Below are 18,209 nucleotides of genomic sequence, written 5' to 3' on the forward strand. Positions count from 1 at the left end.
TTCATCGTACTGCTTTACTTATGACATGAAAACTTCACCTTTTATACTTATGACACCAGATGAATAGGCTGAAAGGTGCAATGAAATTCAATGCTATCCACATTTATAAATCAACATTTTTCATGTTACTAATTAAGTGCATTTTAAAAAATATGCATGTGAATTTATATGGGCCTGAATAACTGTGCACACACATACACAAATATTTTTCAGCTCCAGCATTTGTGTGAAACTTTAGCTAGCTTTATCCTGTCTTATCTAGTAATGATATCTGCAGAGATAAAGAGTGAACCTTTACAAAGAGAATGCCTTTAATCAGTCTTCTAATCAGAGTTTGAACTAACGAGGAAACTCTTGGTGCAATTGAGTTAGCTCTTGCTTAACTGCATCTGACATTTTGGAATAGATTAAATTCTAATGGTCTATGGCGGAGCCTTCTCTTTAGAAACCTTGGGATGTCATTAATAAATATTGGCCATCATATAGGGACTCCACACCTCTGTAGTTGAGACAAAACATCTTATAGGAAATCACTGCCTACTGTGTCGTGAACCACATCAGTGAAGCCAGGCGCAACATCCATCAAAGATTAAAAGAGCAGAAAACGAACACTGCTGTGACCAAACACTTGAAATCATGTGCCGACTGCCACAAACAATTAGAATTCAGCGGGGGTATTCTCAGGCATTCACAAATCATGACTGCAGGAGACCTCAGGAAATGGGGCCACGATTAACCCATCCTGCTGTCCCCAGCCATAACAACCATCTCTCTCGGGGAAGAAGCTGCAAGCTTTCTTGTCATGAAAAACGACTAATTTTACTAAAATCTCACCTTCTAATCAGGATGTGAAGCTTAGTCTTTTATACACAGAAACCTAAAATTTTTACAGAGAGGAAGAAATCAGAAGTACAATTCTGGTTTTTGAGCAAGGAAGGAGATTTACTTTAGGGTTCTCATTTGGCAGCAAGAGGAATACCTCAAAGGCTGCAGGCTTGGGGTCTCCAAGAAAGGCAGCTGCTCTTGTCCTGCAGTCTCTAGTGACAATCCCAACACATCCTTATGGAGCACCAATAGGTTCCATCTGTTAGGACCCATCTCATCCTTATGGCCAAATCTGTTTACTACAGGAAGATAGGCTGGAGGTGACATTTGCTGACTGTGGGTTGGTAAAAGAGAACAAAAAGCCCTTCTGAGCACAAAAGTATGTTAAAAATTGTACAAACTGCAGAATAAAAGTCCTAGGTTTGAATAACATCAGGTTCACAAAAAAAACCCAACAAAACAAAACAAAACAAAACAATAAAACCCCCCAAAAAACCCCAAAACAAAACAAAACAAAACCAAAAAAACCCCAACCAACCAAACAAAAAAACCCCAACCAACCAACCAAAACCCACAAGGCCAGACTACTTGGAATACTATGTCCATAACACACAAAATTTATGTAAAAGCTCCTCCTTTATTTCTACTTTTTATTTTAAAATTGGTCAGTTAAATTTAGCCCTTTATTTTCAAAACTGCTGCAAGACTCCTTGAGACAACCTGAGAACTGAAATGGGAACTTTCTTACCTGACATTTGGAAAGGACACAGAATCGTATTTTCAACAAAACAATAACTCAAAAGGGCTAGTACAGACCCACTGCCTATCGAGTACCTGGTGCTTGCCTTACCCCATCCAGCCATCCTTCCCACAGCCTCTTTACAAACTGTTCATTGTAGGCTCCTCCTGGAAAGCCTCAGTAACTGTAGCTGGATGCAGACCTGTTCAAGACAGGAGCTTGCAGAGGAAATAGTTTTGTTCCTTCTTAAAAATGTTTTATCTTTTTTAATGTACATTTAAAGCTTGCCCATATTCTCACATGCAAGCATATTTGATGGGAAAGGCCTGACAGAGCGCACTCAGTACCTTAAAGTCAAGTCCTGCAAGTTTTAAGAGGGCTCTCAGGGCTGGGCAGGTTCAAAAGCAATGAATGCTACTGATGTCAGTGCAAGTTTTCCACTGCATGGTCTCAGCCTGCTGTTTACAAAGGCACTCACTAGAAAAAACGACCAAATGGTGAGGAGAGATATATACAGAGATGTAGGCAAAGAATAATTAAATGCAGTAATTAGCTATAGTGCAAAGGAACATGGACAGGCTTCAACATGCCTCCTATATTGTGAAACACTTGGGCAAGTACAGGGTGGCTTGTTTTGAAAACTGCCAATACCTACATTCCACGGATCCACACAAACTAGATGACTAACTGGCAGACGGCGTTAGAGTTTCACAGAATTTGCAGTTTATGGAAATGAGTGCTGTTTAGGGCTCTTATTCCTACAGTTCATTTATTTATCTTCTTGGAGAGCATTTGATTTGCCACCCATGTCCTTTCCATTCTTTATACACCTGTTCACTGGGATGTGGGGAAACCAGATCTTTCCAGACCATGAAGATTAACAGGTCTTTCCAGGTTAGTTCTTCATGAGCCACAGGAGTGACATGACACAGAATCACTCGATTCAGGGAATAAGCATACAGAATACTTGAGATAAGACACCAAGACCTCATTATCAGTTCTTACATTGCACAGCACTATGAGTTGTTCAGCTCATTGGCTGCACACTGCACAGAGGCAGAGCCTGGGATGAGGGCCAAAACCAAAGAGCTGGCTAAAATCAGAACAGACTAAAAAGGTCAGTGGCCTCACAGTTCACAAACTCTTATTGCCTGGGCTGCTTACCTGAAGGCATCTTCATAAGCACCTTCTGAGTTATTGATTAGAGCCTCAGCAGCAGTTAACTCAGCAGCAGCAACATGGAAAAGTCCTCCCATATTAATTATTGCTGCAGAAGGATTGCAAAGGAACACCATGGCACACACTTCCATTTCACAAACCTGATAGCCAGACAGACCAACAGATTTGCCCAGGCTACTTCTCCCAGAGGAACCTACCTCTTCAGACTCCCTTGAACCTGGCATCCTGACATAGTAGGCAGGCAGGCTCTAATGTACAGGTCAGTGGCATTTAAAGTTAGATTAAAAAGTAATTACACTGACCTTCCTTAAGTCAATATTTTTGTGCTTAAGAATCATGCAGATGTTTCTGAAGTTATTGGTGGGGGGAGAGAGTGGGTGTTGAAAAAAAGCTATTGCATTACATAGAGGGAATTAGAAGAGGAAAATGAATATTCATGGATGCATTCCTTCCTACTTGAGTAAAAGGAAAATAGAGGGGAAATCCTGCTTCTCAGACAGCAAGATTCACAGGTTTTGGAGTCCAAACCAGCTTCCATTCAAATCAATGAATAGATACCAGCAGACAGGACTGCAATCAGACCTCAGATTATTCTTAACATTTATATTCCAAAAATAGTACTGCATAACTGAGTCTGGTAAATTAATAATTTTAGTACACGTGACAAAAGACAGGAACACAAATTTGTGACTTTCCAAGTCATAGGCTCTCACTTCCATATTAAGACACAACAGTCTGTATTCTGAATAAACGCGTGTTCCCAAGATTTGACTTCTAAATTTTGTCTTGGAAAGCAATAGCCACAAAGGTAAATAACTAAATGATAAACTTCCAGACTATTCAAACAATATTTTATTTGGAGATAGTGTTATGTGAGTTTCCAACTGGGGGCTATCTTCTCCAGTTCAGTGTCTAAACCAGTTTTTGTTAAATTTGTCAATCTGTACAGATTAACGTAATTTCTACCTAATGACACATCTGAGCATGAGCAATTCTGCAACAGATACTCACATCTCTGTCATTACTAGGAGTGATCAGAATAGTTTTAACAAAAGTTAAGCAAGTTTAACAATAGTTTTGAATGAAAACAAGTCTATTAAAGAGAACCTATTTGAAATATTTTCACTTTCTCGTGCTGTTTAACAAAATCCTAATTTTCAGTCTCTTGATTTTTTTTATGACAACAAAATGAAAGCAAGAGAGGGGATCATTGTTTATTTCCTTTCTGAGGCATTGGAATGAACTGAGCCCTTTAAAGTTCCATTAATTCTCAAACAATCTGTAAACACATATATTTATACATCAACAACTTGGTTTTCTCTCCCACACAATCATTTCTCATCAATTATTGCCAACATGATTAACATTTTCCACTTGCCTGCCCTAAGCCATTTATCTCTTTACTTGCAGTCAATCCATTCCAGAGTGTATCAGGAATCCACTGCTGCCCGAGGGATATTCCAGAATTTGTGAGAAGACACTAGAGGACCTGTCTGCTCTGAAAAATATCACTTTTTCCTTGTTCTGCCATATTTCTGCAATGCACTAAGCCAACAAATCCACTGGCACATTGCTCAAAAATCTTTAAGTAGAAAAAATGGTCCAAGTCATTATCTATAATTTAAGTTCAAATCATAAAAAGCATGAAGGAAATAAATATGCAATTTATTTGGCATTTCTCTAAAATGTGGAAAAGGTGGGGCTTTATATTTCATCAGTAGGCAGATGGGAGAGGTTTCTTAACACTGTGCAAGTTAGCTGTGGGTTAGAATTCCTTGCCACAAGATATAGATCCTTGAAATGCACCAAACAAAACAAAACAAAACAAAAATCTATGGGGAGGAAAAAAAATGTTAAGGACTATTAAACCTACTGCCCCAGTCATCTGCTCCTTGCCAAGTACTGGAACAGTACAGGAGGAAAGCAGTCAATATAGTTCTCTTTTTCTCCTAAGTATCCATTACTGACCACAGAGAGACAAAGTGCTGGGCTGAAAGGACCTCTGGTGTGTCCAAGCAAGGCTGTTCCCATACAGGCAGATGCCCTAGTTCTAGGTGAGGCTGGCTTTAATGTCTTATAACAGGGAAGCCAGCCCACAGCAATGCACAAAAATGCTGAAATTCAGTGACTGTCTCCCAAGCCAAAGATTTCTAACATGCTGCAGTTGAAGTAATGGAAAAGCCGTATAAGCTAGAGAGCACAAGGAAAATTCCTGTACAATGTGCCTCTCCCTACATCTGCCTCAGGCTTTTAAAACTCATTTCCATAGTAATTTCCTTCTCAACTTGACATTGCTTTGCTCCTAGTTCAATGAATACTTTGCCTGTTTGGTGAAATTCCTGCTAGGATACAGGATGTGAACACTTAATACAGTTTGCATTCACATTATGTTTCTATGCCTTCTTCAGGAGACTAGTTTTAAATTCCACAGTACCGGTCAACACCTTAAAGAAAAACAGAATTGCTGAAGCAAATCGTCACTTCCTGGAGTATAGTATGAATTCTCAATTAGGTTATAACTTAACTGTGTCCATTCACATTAAGATGTAAACAAGGAGCTTGACACACACCGCACAAGAATCAAATCTCAACTGCTGTCCTTGAGTGCAGGCTGCCAAGGCCCAGCCATATAAATTTCTTCCTGATTTCATAAACCAGCATCATTCAGTTGTCACTGGATGTATCAGGAGGGATAGAGATTCTTGCAGCCAAACCCACAACCTACGATCTCACACAGTAGCATAGCCTCACTGTTGGACAGGCATGTAAATCTATAATATTTCAGCCTGAAAAACCAGACTTGTTCTGGTCTTCAATAGATGCTGCACTTCTGCCTCAGACCTCTCAAACTTCTTTCTTGTAGGACAGTTATTTCTCTCTAAGGGAGCCTGAGGACAGAGAAAAGCTTATACAAAACTGTGGAAGCCAAGAAACATCTGGCAGGAATACAGCCCGACTACCTCTTTGGACATTATCAAAAGGATGGACACTGGAAGCTGCAAAGGACACTACCTGAACCCAAACTTCTCCTGCGTAGTGGTCCCACAGACACTCACTGTTGGCTGCTTTGCTGCCTCTCAGCCAGTTCCTGACCAAAAGCTCCAAGTCCCCTCAGACACCCCATCTGTTATACTGCAGTCAGTGAAAGTCCTGTCAAAGCCCTCTTGTGACTGAGCACAAATCCTTTGTATATATAATGTATATATACCCTAAATTGCATATAAAATGGGAAAAAAAACTGCCAGAAAAAAAAGGAAAATAAAAGGTTACCTATTTAATCACTGCAGCTAGAAACAAAGAATAGAAAAACTTACAACTTATTCCCTCTCTTTCCTGCTCCAGCCATACACTCCCATACATTCTTACTCCCATACATTCTTACTCCCTTTGTGTTGGCTATGGTATTCATTTCATCTGTGGGAGAGCTGATTCAGCTCACTAAACCAGCTAAAAAATATCCCAGCCAAAAAACAAACATGTGAATAGAACTCAGACATAAAAAAAAAGAAATTCCTTCTTTCAGAGATCACTTCGAAAGCAACTGGATTTTGGACTAAGCGCAACTTCTTGAGAGTGTCTGCTTTCTGCAGAGCAGTTCAGGTTTGTCAAAAATGAAGACTGTCTTCAATTCATATAACAGAAATTCAAAGAAAACATGGAAATCAGCCCCAGAAGAGATGGAATAACACATTGTTCTGATCAGTGCTTCCATGAAAGATTCCCTCTCTTGCTTCCTAGAGCACACAGCTGAAAGGTCTCCAGGTCTCAAAGGCTGCTATGGCAGAGCACAGGAATGAGCAGAACTTTATAGAAAATCCAAGGCACTTGAAACTCTAAACAAACCCACTGCTTGTTAAGAACTGATGTTATGAACATTGCTCTCAACATCTCTCATCTTCAGAGTGAGAAATCTCATTCCACTTTCTATGGAAACTATTTTCCTAAAAGAAAGAAGCCCTACAATTAAAAGAAATGTGTTTATTTTTTCGCATGCCACATAGCAGGCATTGTTCTGATCTTCATGGATTCCTGAAGAATGACAAGGCTTACAAACATGGAGAATTCAAGGAAGCATTGATTTGACTGTCACTGCTGTCACTACTAGCTGTGACTACAGGGCACAGAGAATCTCACAAGTATACACGACCCAACGTTTGTGGCTGTGTGTGGCAAAGCTCTGTAGGAAGGAAGCACGGTTGCAATGCAACCCATTTAAAAGCATTATGAGGAAACATGACTCCCCCACAGGGGCATCTGGAGTGCAGGGACTTTTTTCCATGATAAGTCTCCCAGTAGGAGGCACTGACCTGTTTTATCTGCCATTCATCTTTGGGCCATCTCCCATTCTTTCAGAGCTAAACAAGGATATGCAAAGAGCCAAGATGTTAAAGTAAAAGGACTTAATGCAAATAGCTTTTTTTCCTCCCATCCCATCTGCCACAGACTTGGAACAAGATGTGGTAATAGAAGAACATAGAAAGGTCAGAGGATTTGGGGGACTGGGGGGAGGGTTTAATGCTTCTGTAGTCAGAATTGCTTGTGAAATGGTCTCAGGGGTCATAACTTAAGCATGACACATAAAAGGTGTACAACTGAGGCAAACCAGTGATCCATCTGGTCCAGGATCCTGTCTTTGACAGTGGATAGTATTGGACACTTCCCAGGAAGGGGCAAAAGTGGACAAATCACAAAGCTATCAGCATTCAGCTAGTGGAGTGCCTATTTTTAAGGAAAGTTATTTTTGAAAGCCACTAGTTAGAAATTGGTCTCAAGCTCGGGGTCCCAGAATTAAAATATATAATACCTATGTGCACTTTTTTCAGGAAAGTTGAAAACTCAAGTTTTTAACTCTGTGAGTACTTAATGATTTGAAAAAAAGAGGAAACTTCAAAGTGCACTATTCTTTAGAATTGCAGACAGCAACAGAGTGCTGGAAAACCTGTATAGGGGCATTTGTAAGTTCATTCTGGGGCCGATCTAGGCACCTGGAATAATGACATTTGAAATGCAATGATAGCAAGTGGTGTGACTAGAAATATGCCAAGGAAAAGCATAAAGCATAAAGCCCCACCCCGTGCTGCAAGATGAGCAGGGTTGTTCTGTGACATCGTTACCATGCTGTAACTGGGCTGTATGTCTAAGGCTACATTCTTGTTAGAACATGATCAAGGTCTCAGCCACACTGCATATTTTAATCGTGCTGTAATTGCACCAGGGGACAACTGTAGGAAAACCAGGTCCTACGATACAGACATATTTGAGGTAGAGTCAGACAGAGCAAGAGAATATCCAGGAGTAGAAAAGACAGCACAGTTAAAGTGCCTTATGGGAATAGACTCATGTCTGGCAGAAAGTCGAAATAAAATGGGGCTTGCATACAAATCTCATTATAGATTTGTCAGTGCAGCAGTTTGATACACTTACTTACAGGTATAAATTAATTAAAGCTTGTTGTGGTTAAAATCAATCAAATAGTATGCCTTTTTGTGGAAGGGAAAGAAGGCATATATATATGCCCCATATATACACGCATATATATATATGCCCTATAATAACAGCAGAGAACTGGTGAGACTTGCCCATGTCAGTATCAGAGACTTTCTGACTTTCTTTACTCCACTTTCCTTACTCTGTAAAAACAGATGTTTCAACAGCTGGCTATTCCCTTAAAATCACTGGACCAATCTTTATCATCTTACCTTTACCCAATAAGCTGTTCCCAGTACACCATGGTGCCACTCTTCTCCAGGAAGCTGTTTCTACAAAAAAATGCTGCAGAAAGCACTCAGATCAAATAACCTAACTGCTTATAAAGGAAAAATGGGGAGGGAAAAGGGGAAAAATAAAAAGGATACAAAGATAAGAATTCATATCATACAGGCTAAGAATTCACTCCTTTGAAATCAATGGAAATTAAATTCTTCAGATGCTGGATCAGGCCAAACATACTTTAGTTTTATGGTGCTAAGAATTTGAATCTTTATCCACTGTCAGCTCTGTTGACCAACTACTTATTCATTAACTGCTCTTCCTTATGTATGTATTTATCCTCACTCTACTAGCCAAAGGTTCCATTATTTATCAAATTGAGATAAAAGTCAGATCTCAGGGTTCAATAAAACTTACAAATAGAGCTAATATATGACCAAACTGCAGCCTTGAGAATTATCTCTAGGTTTCAAAATATACAAATCATCAAGCAGGAAGGAGTTAATAGCATCTGATTTGTCTTTGTGCAGCTTTTCAGCTACCTATACTGCCATCTACGCAAAGAACTAAATCTAAGTAGCAATGCTATTGTTTTTATGTTTAATGTGCAAAAGTGCAAATACAAGATGCAGGATGATGACAGAATATGTTGGCAGGAAAGTCTGTGTTACCGTCATCCAGAAGCAAATGCTAACTTAGGAAGTTCAGGCTCCTAAGCAAGAAAGTACTCCAACGTGAGGGTCTTTTCTCATATAGAATGTCATTTTTGCTCTTTTTCTATGAGTCCATTATTGACCAGGGACTGAGATGCAGTGCTGGGACAAACAGGTCTCTTGATCAATCTGATGTTGCTGCTCTTGTGGTGGTAAGTGATATTTACATGGATTTTAAAAGAATATGAAAAGCTCTTCACTCAGCTGAACTTTCTTTGAAGACTACAAAATAAGAAATAAAGATGACAAATAGTGCAGGGCACTTGACACTTTGGCTTTGTATTTTACAACAGACACCAGAAACTGAAGTCACCTACAAATCTCAGAAGAGTCACACAGGGTTTTTCACACTTCCCAAGAAACATCTGAGATACAGTGAAACTCCAAAAGAACTTCTCATCATGCCTTCACTTGTTCAGATGCAGACCCAGCTGAAGAACAGAACTCAGAAAGGAATTGCTACAGAGAAGTAAGCTACATTCAGACATCTTGGGAAGCATCTAGCCTAAGACTGGGAGAAAGGGATTGCTCCAATCCTGAACTGCATCCAAGCAGAGTCAGCTTTCGAACTCGTAATCTGAAGGCATTTCAGAACAGGTGTCTAAACTGCACCCAAAGGTGTGTCAAAGCTCTTTCCTCAGCTGTCCAGGTCAAAATGAGGTAGTCTCTTTCCATATTGGACAAATTTTTAAAAATTTTATCAGATAAACCATCCCAAATTTCAGACTGTTTATCCAAAGCTTGTCTGAAGAAGACAGGTCTCTTTAGCAAGTAAAAATGGGCTTGAATCTCTTGCAACACCCTTTCTTGAAGCCATCAGCCACTTCCAAAAGTTTTCCTCCCTCCAGAACAGCATTTGAGGACAGCCATCACAGAGGAGAAAAAGGAAGCACCTGGGACAACCTAGAAATCAAAAGCATATTCAATATGATGGACAATCATGCTATATACCAGAATCCTGTTGCACTGCTGTATAAGATAAAATAAGTTCCTAAAACTGAAGGGCAGAGGAAAAAAAAAAATCAGCTTCTAACCAAAGCTGCACCTACTTTGTGTTGGCTGGAGCAGTCTGCAGCCACCCTTATCTCAAATGCTGAGGAGTGGCTCATGCAGCCAGCATGCCCTGACATGCAGCACACATCAGATGTGAGCACTTGCTTATCAGATGAGAATGAAGCACTGCTTGCTGGGACCTGTAGTCTCTGAAGGCTGTATCTCTTTTTAAAAAAGATAGACAGCCACAGGGCACATCACAAAACTGAGGATTGCATGTGGCCCTCCCACGGTTAGTTTCCAACATCACACACTGCCAGAAAAAAAAAAGATCAGATTTGGAATCTGGGCTGCCAAGGCTACAAGGACTAAAAACATTATGAAGACGAGTCTCTCAGCTTAGGCAAAACTGAGAAGAAAAACACCTGAGATAAGCAGGTCCTTCAGCAGCTACACACTGCACACTTGTCCATTTATCCACACACATATTAACAAAGCAATAGTCATGTCTTTCATTGCAACCAACACTGATGCAGTACAAAAAAAAGGATAAGAAAATACCTTTGTTTCCTAAAAAAAAGCCCAAAAAACCAAAAAACAAACAAAAAAACCCCACCAAAACCCACCAAAACACCACCCCCTCAAAAAACCAAACAAACCACAAAAAACCCAAACAAGTTTTAATAGCCAATCTGATCAACGCCTCCTTTCACAACACAAGAGTTTAGTATCACCAGCCCAGGATACTGGAAATATATCTGCCAGTCCTCTGGGTCACATGCAATAGGGCAAAAAGAAAGCATCTTGAGTTGCAACAGGGGAAGTTCAGATTGGATATTACAAAAAATTTCTTCACAGAAAGGGTTGTTAAGCATTGAACAAGGCTGCCCAGGGAAGTGGTGGAGTCACCATTCCTGTAGGTATTTAAAAGGGTACATGTGGCACCTTAGGAACATGGTTTAGTGGTGAACTTGTCAGTGCTGGCTTGATGGTTAGATTCAATCTCAAAGATCCAACCTAAGTTTTCTAACCTAAACAATTCTGTGATTCTATATCTGCATCTCAACTTCTTCTCCAGGTAAATAAGCCCATCACTTGAGTTCAACATCTGGTAGTATTATAGTTGGAGTTTATCAGAGGTTTTTTGTTTTGGTTTGTTTTTTTAAAACAAGTCCCTTTAGATTTAAATTAGTTTTATATAGATGGCTTGACAGCTTTTGTGATATGTTATTTGAGATGCATGGGGCTTTTTACTTGTTTTGTGAATAAGAAAATAGAAATACCTAGGGAAAGCTTAGTTTGAAGCTTTTCCTCAGCAATCACTATTTAATGCTTAAATGTTTCCACTTTAAAATGCAAAATTTGGCAACTATTCCTCTTGTTACTTACTTTAAAAGACAATGCCTTTTCCCAGTGCACCTGCCCTTAATGTAACAACTGAACCACAGAACCATTAAAAAAAGAAAAAGAAATCAGGAGTTTGCCAACCAGAAGCAGAGCAGGAGAGTTTTTCTCTGTACACTACAGTCCTACTTTTCCCTTTAGTTCATCTCCTGGCCTCCTCAGGTTCCCCACTCCTCCTGCCTGTATTTTCACAGAGTTTTGGAACTACAGGGGACCAGCAGAGGCCAGTTGCTCAGCCTGCAGCTGTAGCACAGGTCAGAGTATTTAAGTCTTTGCTTGTGCTTTTCCTTCCCTGGGTAATGAATACTGTCCTCATCTGCCTGTATGCTCAAGCACACTTCTCATTTGAGAGGAATAATTTTCATTAGCCTAATGACATCTACTCCCAGAAAAAGCGCACAAGATTAACAAAAAGGAAATTCATAGCTGCTTCCTTAAATATTTTGACATATTAGAAGAAAAGGGAAATCCAGAAAACACAGTAAAAATACTGTAGTATGACAGGTTATTACAATCATCAGCACTGTCAGTGAGTTTACAGCATCACTTAAGAAATCCAGCAGAAGAACCTCATTAAATAAATAGGTGTTCCTCTTCTCACAATAATTGCAGGTATCAGATGTATATCTAGAAACAAAATTTAGAGGCTTTGTCCTTATTACTTTAGGGCTGGATTCCACACACATGCAATTCCTGATCAACTTAAAATGAGTGGCATTCATTGACTGGTATTAAAGAAATTCCAGTTCCTTTAACAGACATTCCTTATTTGAATAAAATGCCTATTACTACTTATTAATCAAAGATAGTTGAGGGAGAAGAGGAAAATCCTGTGTGGAGAAGTCCATCATGAAATGAAAGAGGAATGAAAGAGGTATGTTTATATCTATGTCATACAGGCAAGATACACCATTTCTTCCCCAATTTCTAAGATTAGAAACATTACAAAACAAATATTAGCAAGGGCTCCTAATTGACTCCAGCCTGGTGAGTGATTCTAATTGGCAATTGCCAGTTCAGGATTGCACAAGGGTGAAAAATTATATTGTATTTGTCAGGTTCCTAATATCACCAAAGATTTAAAGATACCACTCAGAGCTACTGTGCCTTTTGACTTTGCTGAGCGGAGTCTTCCCAAAACAGTACAAAAGGATAGTATGAACACAGATACTTGATTTTTCTTTTCCAAGAAAGTGGTTAAGGGAGTGAATCACAAAAATGCTGACTTGCTCTCATTTCTTTACTTCAGGAGCTCTTTGTTACACATACAAAGCAAAGATGAGGGCCATGACAAAGTGTTGATCTCATTTCTGGGCCAGAAGCTCCAGCTAAGCAGTACCAGATGGCCGCTGGAGGCTGTCCAGGCACACACCAAGGTACCTTCACCTGGCCCCCAACAGGAAATCAAGGCTCTGGAGGAGAGGAAGGCAGGAGAAAGGATGAACACAAGCATGAAGGACCATGAAAAAAGGCCAATCAGCCTACATTAAAAAGTCTGCTTTGCCTAATGTTAGCCCCACAGATTTATTTTCCGTTATAAATCTAGCAAATTTCTAGCTACTCACAACCAAATCTCATCCCTCAGCAAATGGCACCTGATTGCAAGCACATCAGAGAGTCCAAAATAGTTATCAATTGCTGTTCAGATGACAGCAAAATCTAATTACTATCTCTGTTGCAGCATTAGTTAATATCAACACTTTAGAAGACTCAAGACACTGAAGACATCTAAAAAATAAGACTTTACGTACATAAAATGCTTTCAAATCTTTGTTGAATGGTACACATTTCCATAAGATGGGAAAGGCATTGCACATGCTTTTAATGCTGCACTGTACCAGAGATTTCAGAGGAAGTTTCAGTGGAGAGAATGCACAAACTGACCAGGAACTAAGCCAGAAGGGCAAGTGCTCCCTTTCCTAGTGCTCTGTATGTGCCCTATTGAATGGCACAACACCCCTCAGCAGGTCAATTACATGCATTTTATAGCTTTTAAAAAAGATAAATCACAAGCAAAACTATTTATACCATTCAAATGAACTCATTTAAGGCTATTTCAAGTGTGTTTGTGCTGCTATACAGCTATTCAGGTGACTGAAATCCACACAGATTTTCTATAAAAAGGGGAAAACCTATCAATTAATACTGCCTCATTAAAACTTTCATAATAGCAAATAAGTTGTTTCTGGAAAGGAAATCCTGAATTAGAATATCCATATAAGAACAGAAAGTGTTCAGAAAGTGGTTGTGTACCTAATTCTTCACAAGTATTAAGGTCAGTAAAGCAGAGATTGTTTTTGTAAGTTAGTGATCGACATTAAAAATTCAGTATTCAACAGTGCACATGTTACCCAGTGGAATAGAAGACAGAAGAGCTCTTATTTCGAACAGCAAAGGAAAAACATGGTGTCTATTATCATTCTCTAAAGGATACTATAAAAAATACCTTTCTACATGCCCCTATAAATCCAGTAGAAGATCCATGAGTTAAATTTTGCAGTAATACTACAATTGTTACTTTTGTTTAACAAACATTATTTGAATCTCTATTAAGTTACTGTAATTGCTCATCTTTTCAGATCATTAATTGTTAAATGTGAAAAATAGGGTTATTTAATTCATGTTTTATGGATAATTATAAACCGGAAACTATAATATACTGTATAAATGTATGATAGATGTGTACGTGCTCCACCCGCGTGCCTCACAGATCCCCGTTGAGCACCTCTCCTGATTTTCCCGGTCCAGAAATAGAAGGTGAAAAATACAAGGCAAAAACGCTGTCAGAAGAAGACAATGAACATCGACCACCTACACCCCGACTAGGTTCACCAAGCCATCCACGCTGCTACGGCCGTTAAATCACCTCTTGAATACGGAGCCAGGGACTCTTTCAGGGCCTAATGAACGCACTCTTAATTGCCGGTGCTTAACAGAAACTATGGGGAGAATATTGCCAGAGGCAGAATAAAGAGTATAAAAACCAAGCCTAGAACATGGCAAATTTGTGAGTGGTTTGGGGAGATAGCAGGCTGCCAAGCTCTGTATCTCACGGCTCACCCTTGGCATTTTCCCGGGAAAAACTCTGTCAAGTATTTCCGCTGGCTGTGTTTTTACCGAAATTCTGTGATTCGATTTTTGTTAATAAATCAAATTATTATTTTTATTGGAATATTGGATTGGCATTTATAACATTAAAGAAAAAGCTTCACTTGAAAATGCCTGCAAAAGTAGAGATTGATGAGATAGCCATGGATAGAAATTAGCTGTGTGGAAATCCCAAGTTACCTTACATATTTATTAATTTTTAAATGCCTTTATTGGATTATTAGTTGTTTTTCCTGTTTAGAAGTGTATCCATTTTATGCAGCATTTCATTATTTTCTCTGCTACGCCCTTTCTGCTGAAGATGATGAGCTATATACCCAAAAACATCAATTCTAGCATTGGGTCTCCTGGCACCTATAGCTTAAAGAAAGATCTGGCATGCCAGGAGAGCAGGCCCAGTGTTAAAGCTCCCAGCAGCAGTGACATCCTTCCAGACACTGCTCACCTTTAAAGCTGTCCCCAAAAGCATTGTACACGGTGCCCTTCTGGAAAAGCAGAAAGTAAAGCCACTGCTGCATGTTTGCCCTATGAAAGGAATCTGTAATTACTCCTTTTTGTAAAGCTATGGAGACTAGTTTGACACATTCAGTAGGAGTCCCGGCAACCGTAGGAGCTGTTTTTTGGGTTTTTTTACTTTTATGCAGAGGCAAAACAGGGTGAGGATTTATTTCTGTAAGTTCGCATGGGCCAGATGCTAATGAAAGAGCAGGAAACCCAAGAGGATTAGAACTCCTTTATATACACCATGTATACACATCTTTTTATATTCTAATGTTCCCATTAGTACAGTTGTAGGGCATGCAGCCATGGGTTTGGATTTTCCCTTCTTTCCAGTGCACAAGGCAGAGCACCCCAGCCCCAGCTCAGTGCTGGACCCCTCCCGGTCAGAAGCCAAACGCACAGAACTGCCTGGGGGACAGATCACAGTACCCTGCACACTGCAAGCCCACAAACAGGCCCATTGCTCCAGGCTGCCACACACCAGGTAAAATACCTGGCACATTTGCTGTGGAACTGAGGGTACCGCCTGAGAAACCAGCAGGGCTTTCATCCACATAATGGATGAAAGCAGGGCTGGTAAAAGCTGCCACATTTTCTGCAACGTATGTAAAATTCTGGCACAGAGTCGATTGCACATCTAATGCTCTATGTGCAGGGCTTGGCAAATCTTGGCAAGAAAGGGAATAGCTTACTGAGGAAAACAACATTTTCCTCCTTCTTTCTTCTCCTGGTATTTTGCATTATCCTGCAAAATATTGACACATACTCTGTGTTGCCTCCTTATACTGGTAAAAGGGTTTGCTCTGAGTTTTAACAGGACAGAGCACTTCATTTAGCATAGCCATGTGTCAGCAAAAAAATATGTTTTCTCTAACTGTGTTTTTCAAACTTCATCAGGTACTTGGTTTGGTACCTGAACATCAAATGTGACTTTTCTTGTATCACTTGTAGTGGAAAAGGTCTCAAAAGGTCAAATAATGCCTGCAGTTACACACACAGTTCATGCTCTACCCACAAACGATACAGGGAAAACTCAGTGGGGTAGGGGAAATGGTGCAGTGTAACAAGGTTTTTGTTACTTCCTTGAGCAATGTGCAAAGCTGGCAGCCAGGAAGTCTATTTTAACTAAGTTTCTTACAAGACCATTTACTCATTTGCTAGGATTCAAAGAAAGTTCTACAATAAGTGATAGTCAAGATTTTATCAACTTGTACATGATTTCTGTACATTCTTCTGTGTTACCTGGGTATTTGTGCTTATGAAGGATCAACTTTGTTTAATTTTTCTTATTCCATACAGAGTGGAAACACTTGTGCTCATGAACTTTCTGCCTCTCAGCCAGTCTTGCTCTAGAGGCCTGACCCCACACACACAGATGAACTGGAGTCAAAGTAAATGAGTACCACTTTCCTTAGGTTCTGCTGAAGACAAGCCTTACCTGCAAGCAGCTACCTCCTCACAAGTAATTATTCTCCTCTGGTCTCTTGCAGTGGGTTTCAGAAGTGAAGAACTGTACATCTTCTGTGTTTGATATGAGGGCTTTGTATGAGCTACAGATCAGTTAATCACAGAGCACTTTTCTGAATACACTGAAGTGTCCTTTAACGACTTCAAATTCTTTTAAAGGAATTCAAAGGGAGAGCATAGATGCTCTTCTCACTCTAAGCAAGAGAACGCATCTCATTTCTGTTGCATAAACAAAGTCAGGCTCATGACAGGCAAGTGCACTGACAGCCTCTTTACCCAAATCTAACAAGGCACCCTCTAGACTGCACAGGATGAGGACATATGCTCTAACTGTACTGGGGGAAAGAACTCATTCAGATCACAATATACATATTGTTGTTGATAGATGTTATATTTTAAGTTAAAACTGTATTACCAAAAAGACCAAGCCTTATTAATGTAGCTTAAAAGCAGCAAAAAAACCCATCCCCAGAAACCTCCCAGCAGTATTTGTTTAGCAGAACACCTGTGAAAAACATTTATTTTTAGGAAGAGACAATGGAAGGTTTCAAACAACCCTTTTAAATGAACAGGAAAAAAAATTCTAGCACACTGTTAAAAGTGTCCCCATCGGTAAGAAATGTCACATGCATGGCACCATAAAAACACACGAATGCAAACAGCAGTAGCTCTTTCTTCTAAAGATAAGGCTCGGAGCATAGGTATTTGCCAAAATAATTCTTCTGCCACCATTTAAACCATTTTGAACCATCATTACAGCTGAAGATATCTGACTTTGTGTAAAATTATTAAGCATTAATGTTACTTTGCAGCCAGGATTAGTATTGTAGAATATTGTTTGAGATAATAAAAAAAGAGACAGATCTTCATCAGATGCCTGGTCATAGAAGTCAAGATCCTACAACCATTCAAATATTTTTAAACTACAGCAATAAACCTCAACAGAGTGTACCTTCTTAAGATACTGGGATGTAATCCCAAGTAGAAAAGTACTCTGTACTACAGTGGAAATAGGGTTAGACCCTTGATGCTCTGAAATGCAAAAATAAAAAGCATCACTATCTTATCATTTGCTAAGAACATCTATTAAAAGTGCATTAAATTGTAACTTACGAATTTTCAAGTTTTATGTGCATAGTGGATAGTGGGCTAGGTAAAGCACCCTTACAGGAGAAGCAACCCTGGATAAAACACAGGGGAAAGAAAGACAAAAGACATGGGAAAGCAGTTAATGGATTTTCTCCAGCTCACATTTACAAACATCACTGGACAATGTAAACAGAAATTTCTCAAAGGCTTATAACTTGACTAAATCTGAGAGTTTTTCACAGGCACAGTGTGAAGTACACTAATAATAAAAAAAATTCACCTTATTCATCAAAAGACATTAGGTGTCTACTCCAATACATAAGCACATTTCAGCTTTGCAAGAAAGTGTTCTAAATTTTTTCCTGTGTTTACTGTTGGAATAATGCATTATAACAGAAAGGTTTTAGGTGTTGAAAAAAATCACAAGCCATAAACCCCACTGTTTCAGTAATTTTCAGTTACAAGCATTATTCCTGTAAGTT

At 39.4% G+C, this 18,209-nt stretch overlaps 1 long non-coding RNA gene across 3 annotated transcripts in view; it reads right to left on the reverse strand.

The window, feature by feature from the left end:
- LOC134552039 (uncharacterized) overlaps nt 1–18,209 on the reverse strand; it is a 131,912-nt gene that overhangs the window by 105,189 nt on the left and 8,514 nt on the right. For 2 of the 3 annotated variants that reach the window (XR_010080747.1, XR_010080746.1), the window contains exon 3: nt 17,752–17,819. This is a non-coding gene — a long non-coding RNA (uncharacterized LOC134552039). Of the gene's footprint in view, nt 1–8,961; nt 10,069–17,751; nt 17,820–18,209 lie in introns of those variants that run through there. The other variant, XR_010080748.1, reaches the window with a different exon arrangement.

The sequence above is a fragment of the Prinia subflava genome, chromosome 6 (assembly GCF_021018805.1).
Source record: "Prinia subflava isolate CZ2003 ecotype Zambia chromosome 6, Cam_Psub_1.2, whole genome shotgun sequence".
Taxonomy (NCBI): domain Eukaryota; kingdom Metazoa; phylum Chordata; class Aves; order Passeriformes; family Cisticolidae; genus Prinia; species Prinia subflava.